At 41.5% G+C, this 13,205-nt stretch overlaps 1 protein-coding gene across 1 annotated transcript in view; it reads right to left on the minus strand.

Annotated features, from left to right (window-relative positions):
• The window catches only part of LOC105473537 (heparan sulfate-glucosamine 3-sulfotransferase 3A1), a 103,265-nt gene that overhangs the window by 41,860 nt on the left and 48,200 nt on the right, over positions 1–13,205 (minus strand). The gene's annotated exons all lie outside the window — the stretch shown is intronic.

Consider the following 13,205-nt stretch of genomic DNA (forward strand, 5'->3'; position numbering starts at 1 on the left):
AAATTTGCAGACACAAATCCGTGAATAGTGAGGATCGACTGCATTTGTTAAATAGATGTATTTTAAAAAAAAGAAATCGAAAACCCATGAAAATAGGCCAAATATATTGGGTTGTCTGTTCTTTCAAATCAGCTTTCTCCCTCATAAAAAAAAGAAAAATCTTGTTTAAAAAATCAAAAATACTTATAAGTCAGAAACACACCTGTTCAGTGCAAAAAGGCAAGTTGGTATCAAATGGCTTTTCCAATGCTGAAGAATTGTTTCTAGAGTTTTACTGACCCAATGGCTACCCTCTGGGGTGTGAACAGGGAAAAAATAGCAAATCCACAGAATTATACTAGATTCTTCCATTAAGATGAGAAACTGAAATATCAGCAAGGTTCTGGTGACTCCAGAACCTTCCCAAAATGACCTAGAGAACCAGTTACTAATTTTGCAGCTGCTGGACATAGAGTTCTATTTCTCAGAACTTGTAAGTCAAGTAATATGCTTGGATTTAGTGATACTTTTATGGTTAAAATAAGAAAAGTTATGCTTCATCCCATTCTCATTTGTCATCTCCCAGAAGTTCAACTTCAGAGCCCAAGCATTAAAGAAGGCATTTAGGTTTCAAGGTCTCTTTTCAAACAGATAAACCTGTCAACTTTGCCTGCAATGTCAGTTCCAAGATAAATGAGCTTATGCTATTTTTTAAATTTTCTGTTTGGAGACCAAAAAAAAAAAAAAAAAAAAAGATTTAAGTTGTTTTAGAAGAAAGGCAAGGGCTAATTTATGGAATGGACTTGATTTTCTTTTATAGACATGAGAAAATATACTCTTTGTTAATATAAGTTTTCTTTTACTCCATGAGACAATGGACACAAGCTTTCTGCTCCCCATCTCCTGGATACCCAAGAGAGTAGGTATTTCCCTCTGCACTGTCACGTGGTTCCAAAAAAAAAAAAGAAGGTTTTCTTGGGATTAAGATTCAAATTCCATAATACAGAGAAGATCCAACTTCACCAATAATATTGCTAACTGTCCATGACCACGTTTAACACCCCTAGGGTGAAAGCTGCTGATCGCTTCCAATTGGCTTCTCTTAATACAAGGAAACTGACGGTCCCAAATGAGAAGCTTCATGTCACAAAATCATGGAGCCAGGTTGGGCTTTCTGGACATGTAACCCACGCAGTCCCACAGAGTCTTGCACTCAAAAGATCACCATATTTAGAAGGGTTCTGCCTTTGGTTTAATGCTCTGACACTGCTGTCTTAAAATTCTCATTTTTCTTTTTAACAAGGATCCCTACATTTTCTTACTGCACTGGGTCCTGAAAATTATGAGCCTAGTCCTGCATGGAGCTAGTTAGTAGCTGAGGGAGGAATGCACAGACTCCTTGTCCAATACTTCTCCCACCTGTGCTAAGTGACCTGACATCAGGTCTGCGAAGGACAGAACCTCCTCCGCAACTATGATAACTCACGTACACAGACTTCTGTATGGTGTCAACTTTGTGCTTCAGAGCATCCATCTATCCATCTGCCCAGGGCAGGTTATAAGCCAATCTCTCATGCACTCCTAGCATCAAACACATTGGAATCATAGCCTGAGCTCTGCTAGGTAGAGGATCAGTTTATCTTTATTCAAAAAATGAGCTAACAGACAGGCAAGTTAGGAATACAGTCCTTTCCTGGATAAATAGAGTGGCCTTCGTTCACTCCAGCTGCATCATGTGGCATATTTTATGCATATGTATTTTTATAAAGCAGCTAGAGAAATAAAGCAATCTTATATCATCTAAGAACAACAATCTGACTTTCTATTTGGCAGGCTGCCCTGCAATCCTTCCTTTCTCAGCTCCTCCATCTCTCTTCCAGGCTCCGGGGGCCGCCTCCCTCTTGTCCCCATTACTTTGCACAAAGGTGAATAAATCAACGTGAAGCTCTTATTATCTTATTTTCTCTCTGCTCCCTCCTATTCTGTCCTCCCAATCTTGAATGGTTTGAGAAAAATTAATGCCTGTGTCTTTGGCAAATGTCTTGCGCCTATAATTCAGTTTTAAAACAAGCATACCAGCAGTGGCCAAACCTTGGGTAGAAGACTCATTTTTCACATGAGTAATTGAATCCTTCCATTCAATTTTCTTTCAAGTATTAAAGACAACTGATGCCTCACTGAAAACTCCTATAAAATTTCTACGAACACCTGTCAACTGAGGGTAGAGCTGCCCTGGAGGGCAGGTGGTGGCACTGGCAAAGCATTTTCTTACAGTTCACAGGTAGAAGGTTATTCCAAGGTAGTAAAAGTAATAAGAAATCTTTATTTCATCAGCCTCCACTTTATGCCATCAATATTTCTGTAAGGTTAAAAACTCAGCTTTGGTGTTTTCTTAGGTGACAACATTATTGGATTTAATGGAGTTGTTCCACTAATACAATAAACATTCTGTAGCGATTGCTTTACCGTGCCAGGGTTTCAAAGGATGCTTGTATTAAGAAACATCTATTTGGTCTGTCAGGACTACATTTGTGTATTTTAAATGACATATCATCTGTATAGTGTTTTTCAATACAACAGAAATGATGTGTCTTACTACTTAATGGTTAAACATCCAGCAACTGCATTTTATGGAATAAATTTACCATGATATTGGATACTGGGATAAACCCTTTTTGTTTATAGATGGTTATTCTACTTTTTATGCAGACCAATTTATTTTAGAATTGACTGAAATGGCTCAATTACTGACTGACTCCAAGCCATCCTGATTAGCCACAGAAGTGGTCTGACCATTTTGCAAGTCTTTGAGGTTGTCTGTTGCTATTTTCACAGTAGCACTTAGAAATTCTTAGAAATTCCTTCTGCTTACCCTGGTTACCCCACAATTGTCTAATTTTTCACTTCTGATGCTTATCACTAACCCCTTCTCCCTGGAGTATTGAATTCTTTAGAAAGTAATTGTGGCCACCTGTCCATGTCTTCTTCTGTAATGGGAATTGAAAACCAAATGCCAGCATAACATGGAATTTGAAATGTATGATACCCTGATCCACATTTCTGACCACTCCTGCAAGGAGAGAACATTCAGAGACTCAGGCCAGATCCCCGCAACCACATCATCTGCTTGGAAGGAAGGGAAGACCGTGCAGGGTCTACCAGTGAGGAAGTCCCAGGTGTTTTGGTTTTGCTTTTTTTTTCCATCAAGATTTGGGGTAAAATTAGGGGACACCAAAGCAGAAGAGCCTATCCGGAGAAGGAAGAGGGTCAGAGAAGAGTCTATAAGACAAAATCTATCAGAAATCTCTTGGCCAACTAACTGTCATGTACTGCTATTTAACAAAACACCCTCAAACTTAATGCTTGCAACAATACAAAACATTTATTTGCTCATAATTCTGAAATTTAGAAAGTGCTCAGCTAAGTGATTCATCTGCTCCATGTGATATCAGCTAGAGTCACTCATTTAGCTTTAGTTGACAGAGAGGTCAGCTGGGGCTAGAATGATATCAAGGCGGCTTCACTCACATATCTGGGTCCTCAGCTGTGGTGGCTGAAGATCTAGGGGCCGGCTGAGCCTCTCTTCAGCAGGGTTGTTGAATTTCTTATTTGGTGGCTCAGGGCTCCAAGTGAGCCACAGCAGAAGCCGTTAGGCCTCTAAGTGGCTAAGTCTGGAGTTGGCACAACATTGCTGCTGCCATATTCTAGTAGCTGATGCAAATCACAAGGCCAGTTCAAATCCAAGGCAAGTGGACATAATTAGATTCCATGATTCCATATCTGGATGGGGTAAATGGAATGCACAAATATGGGTGGGAGGAATAGTTGGCATATCTATGGAGACAGTCAACCGTACTAGCTCCCAGTGTTTTTCTCAATTCTAGCATGGATGAGGGTACTAATGGTCAGCTCAGGGAGTTAGTGGTCATTCTCCATAATTTCACTTCACAGGTTAGAGACGTTGGCAAAGAACATCTTTTTCTTTAAACATCACTGCATGTTTGTTATTAGATCCTCATTTCAAATTAACTTGAGCTTCAAATCAGTTCTATCACCATGAGTCAATTTGTAAGTCAAACAGGCAACTTGTTTAGGAACCAGAGCACATGATTCATATTCAACCAGTCAAGCACAAAGAAGACAAAACACACCTTATTTATGCTGCCTTCCTCAATTCAAAAGAGACTTTAGTTTCCAGTGTCACAGGAAAAGGAACATGTCAGTGAAATTTCCATAGACAATAATATTAACATATGATTTGTCACTGAGTTTCTAAGAGTCTGAACGGTCCTCAGAAAAAATTGTGATTTTGTATGATCTTTAACTTCTTTACTCATTTTAGAAGCTCACCACCAACCATGTAAGATGAGATTCCACCCATTTGCTCCAAATGTATCACTGTAGAGCTACGAAGAGAGGGTGTTCCTGTGCACCCCAGTTTGGGCTTAGTTAGTAAATAAGCCTAAATCCCCTCTCTAAAACATGCTTTAGATTTGCAGATCAAGACTGATAGATTTGTCTTTTGTGTTCCAACAGAAAGTAGTCCCTTGGGATCCACCGTAGGTATAAATAAAACATATTTTTGTGTAAGAGAAAGTAAACGATTTCTTTCTAATTTCTGATTGACCTCTGATTCCTAGGCTTTTATGACTGATCACAATGTCTTCAAGCAACAATCTATAATGTTCTAGTGTTATCTGTGTCACTGACCAGCAGCTTGACACTGGGCAGGGTGGTTTTCCCCTTTCTGAGTTCTTGCCAAAGGATTCACGGTTAAACATTAAAGGCACAGTAAAGCTCTAGTTAGTGGAAGGGGTTAAATATCATCATCAAATTATACTCTTGCAAAATGTTTCACAGGTTCCAAAGCACTTTGTGTAATTGCCTCATTTGATTTCAATTTCTAGGGTTCCTTCCATCTTCAACATTGCATGATTTGATGGATTAAAAATGCATGCTCAATTGATAAAATGTACCTTTTTCCAGTAGTTTAAATAGTCAAAGACTTTTAAGTGCTCCTGCTGTGGAGAAAGAAAAGTCTGTTTTCTTTCATCTCCGCATTTATGTTGGAAGACCAGCTATCATTTTCAAAATATTTTTCAAAACTTAAAGAGAGGTGTGACTTACTACTTAATGATCAGCTTTTGCTCACACATTTCTGTGGTTCATTGAGGGAACTTCACTGTAGAACAAGAGTCTCCTAAAGAAAAAGCATTCGATCTATCTTCCTGGAAGATCTTGGCATTCGTTCCCCTTAGGGGCTACCCAAAAGAGCAAAAGGGAAAGGCAGAAGGGATCTCTGGGACCTCACATCCTTATTTTAGCAGAGAAACTCCCCTTTTATCAGTGTTGTTCATTTTCACTTCAGTGTAAAATTTCATTTGAACTAGGAGTTCTAAGGTCATCAAATATTTGAAAACTACTGCTTAAGGGAACACATGTGGATTTGTAAATCCTGCTAAATCTATTTATGTATTGTGATATAATTCTCCCTACTGATGCTGTAAAAAAATTCTTTAAACTGAAAGCTATGATATAAACTATTCCAACTGACCCCACATATCCCCAAAGGCCTCCTTTAAAGTTCTACCCTGTGGTTTGAATGAGTTTTTGAAAGGATGCCAAAGATTTCCTATCTCCTCTGCTAAAGAGGCTAAGACTACAAAAGAAGCCAAGCCAGGGGGAAAGAAAAATTCCAGCCATAAAGTTTCAAAGAATTCTCAGATATTAATTCTGACCCAAGTGCCATAGTGATTCACTGGCGGGTGATGCTGAGTAATCTTACTTTGGACTCTTAATCCATGTTCTATTAATGGATTTTAGCCACAGCTCCAAAGGTTAGGAATTAAAGACCCCATTTCCACCTCTTTTTATTAAATTATTCTAACCTCATCCTGGGTAATTCATCACTGTCTCACTCGCTCTTGGTACACACATTGGGAATGGAAGGGCCAGTTAATATAATCACCCTGTCCACTTCCCCAAACACATTCTAATAATAATAATAAAAAGCCCTAAGTCCAGTTTCTTTGAGATTTGAGAGGGTGGTTATTCCAATTTTACATTCAGTGCCGCTGAACAGTCAGTTCCTAGAGACTCTTGCTCCTTAAGAAGTCTCCTTCTTTAGTAGAATCATATCCTTTGCCTTAGTTTTGATAATTTTCAAAGTTGTTTAGGTTGAGCCTTTGAACATCTTGACCAGATGGCCATCTGTTGGCAGTTTCCACAGGATTCATTGAGTGGGCACAAGTCCTGAAGACTACTTGAAGAAAGAGGATGAAGTTCAGATGGTTCACACACCTCCAGAAACCTCTTTCAACTGTGAACAGTCCTGGCTTGCTGTATATGTAGTAAAGCATACTGAGGAAATGGATGCCTTGACTTCACTGATATCTGGAACGGACTGAATTATGTCCCCTCAAAACTGGTATGTTGAAGGCTTAACTCTCAATGTGACTGTATTTGAAGATTAAAGGGCATTAAAGGAGGTAATTAAAGTTAAATGAGGGGTCAAGCACAGTGGCTCATGCCTGTAATCTCAGCACTTTGGGAGGCCAAGGCGGGTGGATCACTTGAGGTCAGGAGTTTGAGACCAGCCTGGCCAGCATGGCAAAACCCCATCCCTACAAAAAAAATACAAAAATAGCTTGGCGTGGTGGTGTACACCTGCAGGCCCAGCTACTTGGGAGGCTGAGGCATGAGAATCATTTGAACCCGGAAGAGGTGGAGGTTGCGATGAGCTGAGATTGTGCCACTGCACTCCAGCCTGGGCAATAGAGCGAGACTCTGTCCCCCCCCAAAAAAAGTTAAATGAGGTTGTAAGAATGGAGCCCTGATCCAATAGAACTGGTGTCCTTAAAGGAAGAGGAAGAGATACCAGGAGTATGTCTGTACAGAGGAAAGGTTGTGTGAAGACACAGAGAGAAGGTGGCCATGTGCAAGCCAAGGAGAGAGGTCACAGGACAGAGCAACCCTACCATCCTCAATCTCAGACTTCCAGCCTCCAGAATTGTGAGAAAAGAAACTGTTGTTTAGGTCCCCCAGCCTGTGGCACTTTGTTATGGTAGCCTGTGACATTTTGAAACATCACAGGCTACCATATTTTGATATTTGGTCTTCCTGTTTCCTGGTTCACCGTTCCTCAAACCCTTGGAATCTAAAGCAATAAGTGTCTTTGTGAATGCTAATGAGATCACTGGTGGCTGGGGGCTCCTGGATAGCCTCAGGATGGGGGCTGGTTGCCAGGGGAACATCGTAATTAGAGGGTTGAAACTTTCAGCTCCCCTACTACCACCACACACACACCTCTGGGGTGGAAAGAGGAGCTGAAGACTGAGTTCATCACCAATGGCCAATGGTTTAATCAATCATGCTTATGTAATAAGGCCTCTACAAGAACCCAAGACTGGGTTCTGACGGCTTCCAGAGAGCTGCACACACAGCGGTTCCTGGAGGGTGGTGCACCCAGGTGCATGGAAGCTCCAAACCCCTTCCTACATACCTCGCCCTATGCATCTCTTCTATCTGGCTGCTCCTCTGTATCCTTTGTAATATCCTTTGTAATAAGTGGGTCAACGTAAGTGTTTCCCTGAGTTCTGTGAGCCTCTGTAGCAAATTAAACAAATCTAATGAAGGGTTCATGGAAAACCCCAATTTATAACCAGACAGTCAATCAGAGGTATACTATTCGCAACTAGCATTTAAAGTGGGGGGCAGTCTTGTGAAACTGAGCCCTTAACCTATGATATCTGATGCTGTCTACAGGTTGATGGTGTCAGAACTGAATTGAATAAGACACCCAGATGATGTGTGCTGGAGAATGTAGTGTCAAAATTGTTATATCGAGTGATGTGTGGAAGTAGAGAAAAAGAATTTCTTTTTCTCCGACATAGCCCACGCAGACTAATACAGTGCCACATAACTTCAACATTTGGAATCAGCCTGAAGAAGAGAAGTTTCCAGAAGACATTATAGCTGTTTAAAATATCTGAAGACAGTGACTACTTTTAGCTTGGTGCAAAAGTAATCGCAGTTTTTGCTATTACTTTCAATGCCAAAGACTGTGATTACTTTTGCACCAACCTAATACATGGAGATTCAGATTTGTTCTCTGTGAATCTAGAAGGAAATCTAGAACTGGTTGGAAATGTTTTAAAAAATAAGGTATTTGGCTCAATTATAAAAAAAGAATTTTTAACTGTTAAAGCTTTTCAAAAGAAGAATGAGAAGGAGCTACATAACACAAGTGGGTAAGATCCCATCACATAAATAACCATCGATCTGGATTCCGAAGCATCGCAAAGAATGTTGGACTAGCAGGACTCTATGATGACTTTTATGTGGTAAAAGTAGGATTTTAAAACCCACTCATCAAGGGTTACCACTAAGTAGCTCACTGTCTTGGGCAAGTTGTCCAAAGTCTCTTCATCTCAGTTTCCAAAACTCTTTTTAAAAAGAAAGTACAGTTTTTGTGAAAATTGAAAAAAATATATTAGTCAAGCAACAAATAAATAGAAAACATTATTATCATCATCATGCCGTTTGCGTCATCAAATGAAAATATTCCAAGAAAAGAAAAAAAATATATAATACTTTCCATTCATATGATGAAAGTATATAATTTTTTTCTTACTTTGGGTTTGCTTTAAAAATATAAATATAACTGTGTGTCTCATGAAAAGGCAATCATATAAAACCATTAAAAACCCAAACCCTGGAAGTTTGCCTTACATCATAAGAAGAAGAACAACAAAAAGCCTCAGTGAAATTGAACAGAATGTTCTCTTTTCCCCGATGGGTGAGATGCGATCTGTACAAGCTGTGAGTGCAGAGAAACAAATGCTAGTCCTTCGGCTGTAAGGGTCTGGGACGACCTTTCTAACTAAGGCGAAACTGCCTTTTCTGTGAGTCACCTTTTAAAGGAAGGGCTCGCTGCCTGGGAGCAGTTTTGCTGTTTCACATTTCTTTCATTCATCACTTTTCAGGCCCTGCGCCGTCTGGCACAGCCCTGGCCTCTTTGTGTGAATGTTTGGCTCTCATTGCTGCGGAGAAGTGATGTCAGGAAGCTCTGACTCAGGTGAGCAATAAGGAGCAGATGGCGCCTCCACAAACCCAGAGCCTCTCCCTGCACCCTGCTCCTTGGAACAAGAGTAATTATTATAAATGGGATGGGTGGTGGGATAAGCAAAGATCTAGGTTTTCTAAGGGGATCTGCAAAGCCGAAATCCTCCAGGAAAAAAAAAAATCAAAGTGCAGCCACCAGCATGGACAACAGAAAGGAACCCTGATTGGACATCGTTTAGGAACATGGTACTCACTCAGCTGGGCATTGTGCTAATCTGATTAATGAAATGACGATGCTAAGCGGGGCGTTCAGCTTGCTGCATCCGTGGCTAAGGCAAGTTGGGCAATTCCCCCCAGAACATCAATTCTCGGCACCCTTGTCAGATGATTGTTTATGAAAAGATGAATGCATGTGGCAATCTCGGGTGAAGGACGCTGATGCATGTGTTGTTAATGATTGAAATAATCAGTTTGGTAGTAACTGGCATGTGCGCTTGTCAAACGGCGGGCTGGGGAGCATTAGCATTCCTCAGGCATGGACGCCTTTATCTTCAGGCTGGTGTCTGACAACTACAAAGATCACCCATGAATAAATACCGGGCCTTACCCAGACATAATTAAACTGCCAATGCAGATATACCTAAATAAAATTGATATCTTAATGACACCAGATCCTGTTCAAGTAATGAAAGCAGTGTGAGAGGGACACAATGAATCGAGACATCAATGCTAGTTCCACAGGGGACTCTTCCCCCGGTAACTCCTCACAGAGGTTGCTTCTCATCATGGTGGAGGTTTTTTTTGGTTTGTTTTGTTTGTTTGTTTGTTTGAGACGGAGTTTGGCTCTTGTTGCCCAGGTTGGAGTGCAATGGCACCATCTCGGCTCACCGCAACCTCCGCCTTCCGGGTTCAAGTGATTCTCCTGCTTCAGCCTCCCAAGTAGCTGGGATTACAGGCATGTACCACCATGCCTGGCAAATTTTGTATTTTTAGTAGAGACGGGGTTTCTCCACGTTAATCAGGCTGATCTCGAATTCCTGGCCTCAGGTGATCCGCCCGCCTCAGCCTCCCAAAGTGCGGGGACCACAGGCGTGAGCCACCGCGCCCGGCCCGTGGTGGAGTTTTATTTCTGGCCTTTTCGATTGACCTGCCTTCACTATCTAAGAAATCTTTCCTTCTTTCTCCCTACCTATACCGGAGAGCTATGCATCTCTCTGCATGGAAGAGGTTGATATATCTTTTGTCACACTCCACTGGGCCACAGAGATTTTGGTTTCGTGACCTCTGAAATAACGCCTGGAGCTGGGGCTGCGTCACCTCTTCCATAGAATATGGGGAGAAACCTCCATTGCTCATGTCTGCATCACTCAGAACATCCAGCACAATGCTAAAAAGTATCAGGTGATCATCTCAGCATTTTGGGGAGCCAAGGCGGGTGGATCACTTGAGGTCAGGAGTTCGAAACCAGCCTAGACAACTTTGTGAAACTTTCTCTACTAAAAATACAAAAGTTAGCCGGGCGTGGTGGTGCGCACCTATAGTCTCAGCTACTCAGGAGGCTGAGGCAGGAGAATTGCTCGAACCCGGGAGGCGGAGGCTGCAGTGAGCTGAGATTGTGCCACTGCACTCCAGCCTGGGTGACAAAGGGAGTCTCCATCTCAAAATAATTTTTAAAAAGTACCAGGTGAATCTGATCTCCACCCTCTTGCCAGCTCTGGGGGTCGCTTGAGAGAGAAAGTGTGTGTGTATGTGCATTTCTCTGCCTAATTTCCACCTGTCCTCCCTCTCTGACTTAAAATTGACTGTCTACCACGTGGACCCACTCCTCACCACTAAGATGCAAGCAGTTTCATCTTATCTAGTCCTTTTTCTTTATATGCCACTCTCAGAAAAAAAATGAATCTGCCGCCCAAACTATTTCTACAACTCCATATCACTTTTTTTTCTTTCTTTCTTTCTTTTTTTTTTTTTTTTTTGAGACAGAGTCTCACTCTGTTGCCAGGCTGGAATGCAGTGGCGTGATCTTCGCTCACTTGCAATTTCTGCCTCCCAGGTTCAAGCGATTCTCCTGCCTCAGCCTCCCGAGAAGCTGAGATTACAAGTGTGTGCCACTACGCCCAGCTAATTTTTGTATTTTTGGTAGAGACAGGGTTTCACCATGTTGGACAGGATGGTCTCGATCTCCTGACCTCGTGATCTGCCTGCCTTGGCCTCCCAAAGTGTTGGGATTACAGGCGTGAACCATCACACGCAGCCCATATCACGCTTCCCAATTGTCGTGATCTTGCAGTACATTTTTCCTACTGATTTCCCTGTGGAAATGGCACCTCCTCTTTCAGCCTCTCTTTTTAACTACCTCCTTTGACTAAAATATGATTATTCATAGACTTAATTTGCTCACCTGAAAAACCCAGAAGTTGGACAAGATCATCATTTCTCAAACTGCCTTCTCTAGAATACCAACTTTTCATAGTACAGTGCCAAGCACAGATATTCAATAAATATTTGTTGAATGAATGAAAATACTTGTGCCATGATAAAAGGGATTCTGGAGACAAGTGTAGGGAGAGCTGAGAAAAATGTGTTTAATCTTTACTCTAAAACTCTTCAAGCCTTCCAATGGGCTACTAAGCAGTATGAAACTTCATATGGTATGCAACTTTTAGCAAACGTGTTTAACCATGGAATTTCATGTTTTGCAGTTGCCTAGGAACCCCTCACAGAATATACATTAGACTTAATGATTACCAAATTTCCTTTGGCTATTGCATTCTATGACCATGTGTCTCTCACACAGAGACCCACCCGTCACTCCCACTCACCTCAAGGGAAGAAAATAAGACTTCACCTCCATCCCTCCCCATAGCATCTAACACTATGTCTTTACTTTTAAAGTCCTGTGATCATAAAAAAAAAAAAAAAAAAAAGTTGGTCTTTGTCCCCAGTTCCTGACACAGTTCCTAAAGCTCTTGGAATTTTCGGAGTGATAAGTAAGTACCTTTTGCAAGTAAATGTGAGGACCGATAGTTGGGGGGCCCCTGGATAGCTTCAGGGGAATGGGTTGCCAGAAAGAACAAGGCACCATTAGAGAGTTGGAACTTTTAACCTCACCCTACCACCTCCATGGAGGGGAGAAGGGGCTGGAATTGGAGCTAATCAACAATGGCCAATGATTTAGTTCATCATGTCTATGTAACAGAACTTCATAAAAGCCCCTAAACAACCAGGGTTCAGAAAGCTTATGGAGGTGCTGGGAGGCCGTGCACCCAGAGAGGACATGGGAAGATCCATGCCTTTCCTCCACACCTTGTCCTAAGCATCTCTTCCATTTGGCTGTTTCTAAATTGTATTATTGACAATAAACCGGTTATAATAAGTACAGTCTTTTTTGAGTTCTGTGAGTTGTTCCAGCAAATTATTGAACCCAAGAAAGGGGTTATGAGAAACCTTGATATTTAGCCAGTCAGTCGGAAGTACAGGAGGCCTGGGACTTGAGATTAGCATCTGATATGGGGCAGCCTTGTGGGAGGGACTGAGCCCTTAACTCCAGGGATAGGATGCTAACTCCAGGTAGATAGTGTCAGAACTGAATTGAGTTGTCGGAGACCTAGTGGTGTCTGGGGAGTTGGAGAATTGGTTGGTGTGAGCAAACAAAACAAAACAAAACAAAACAAAAAAAAACCCACACGTTTGGTGTCAGGTATGGTGTTATTAAACACAGCACTGATTATTTAAATATACTAACCAAGTCTAAATTCTCACTTTCACACTCTCATGGTTTCCAGTAGCCATTTTCATTGTCTGACGACTTTGTATCTCTATTACTTTTCTGAATTGTTACAGTTACTTTGGGGAGCTATAACAAAATACCACAGACAAGATGGTTTATACAACAAATATGTATTTCTCCCAGTTCTGGAGGCTGGGAGCTCCAAGATCAAGGTGTAGGCAGATTTGCCATCTAGTTAGGGCTCTCTCTCTGGTTTGTAAATGGCCATATTCTGTGGCATTCTCACATTGAGGAGTCAGAGAAACCCCTGGTCTCTTCCTTTAATAAGGGCACTAATCCTATCATAGGATCTCTACTCTCATCCCCTCACCTAAACCTGATTATCTACTGAAAGTGCTACCTATACCAATACCATCCCATGGGAAATAAGGGC

The sequence above is a fragment of the Macaca nemestrina genome, chromosome 17, assembly GCF_043159975.1.
Source record: "Macaca nemestrina isolate mMacNem1 chromosome 17, mMacNem.hap1, whole genome shotgun sequence".
In the NCBI taxonomy this organism is placed as follows: Eukaryota; Metazoa; Chordata; class Mammalia; order Primates; family Cercopithecidae; genus Macaca; species Macaca nemestrina.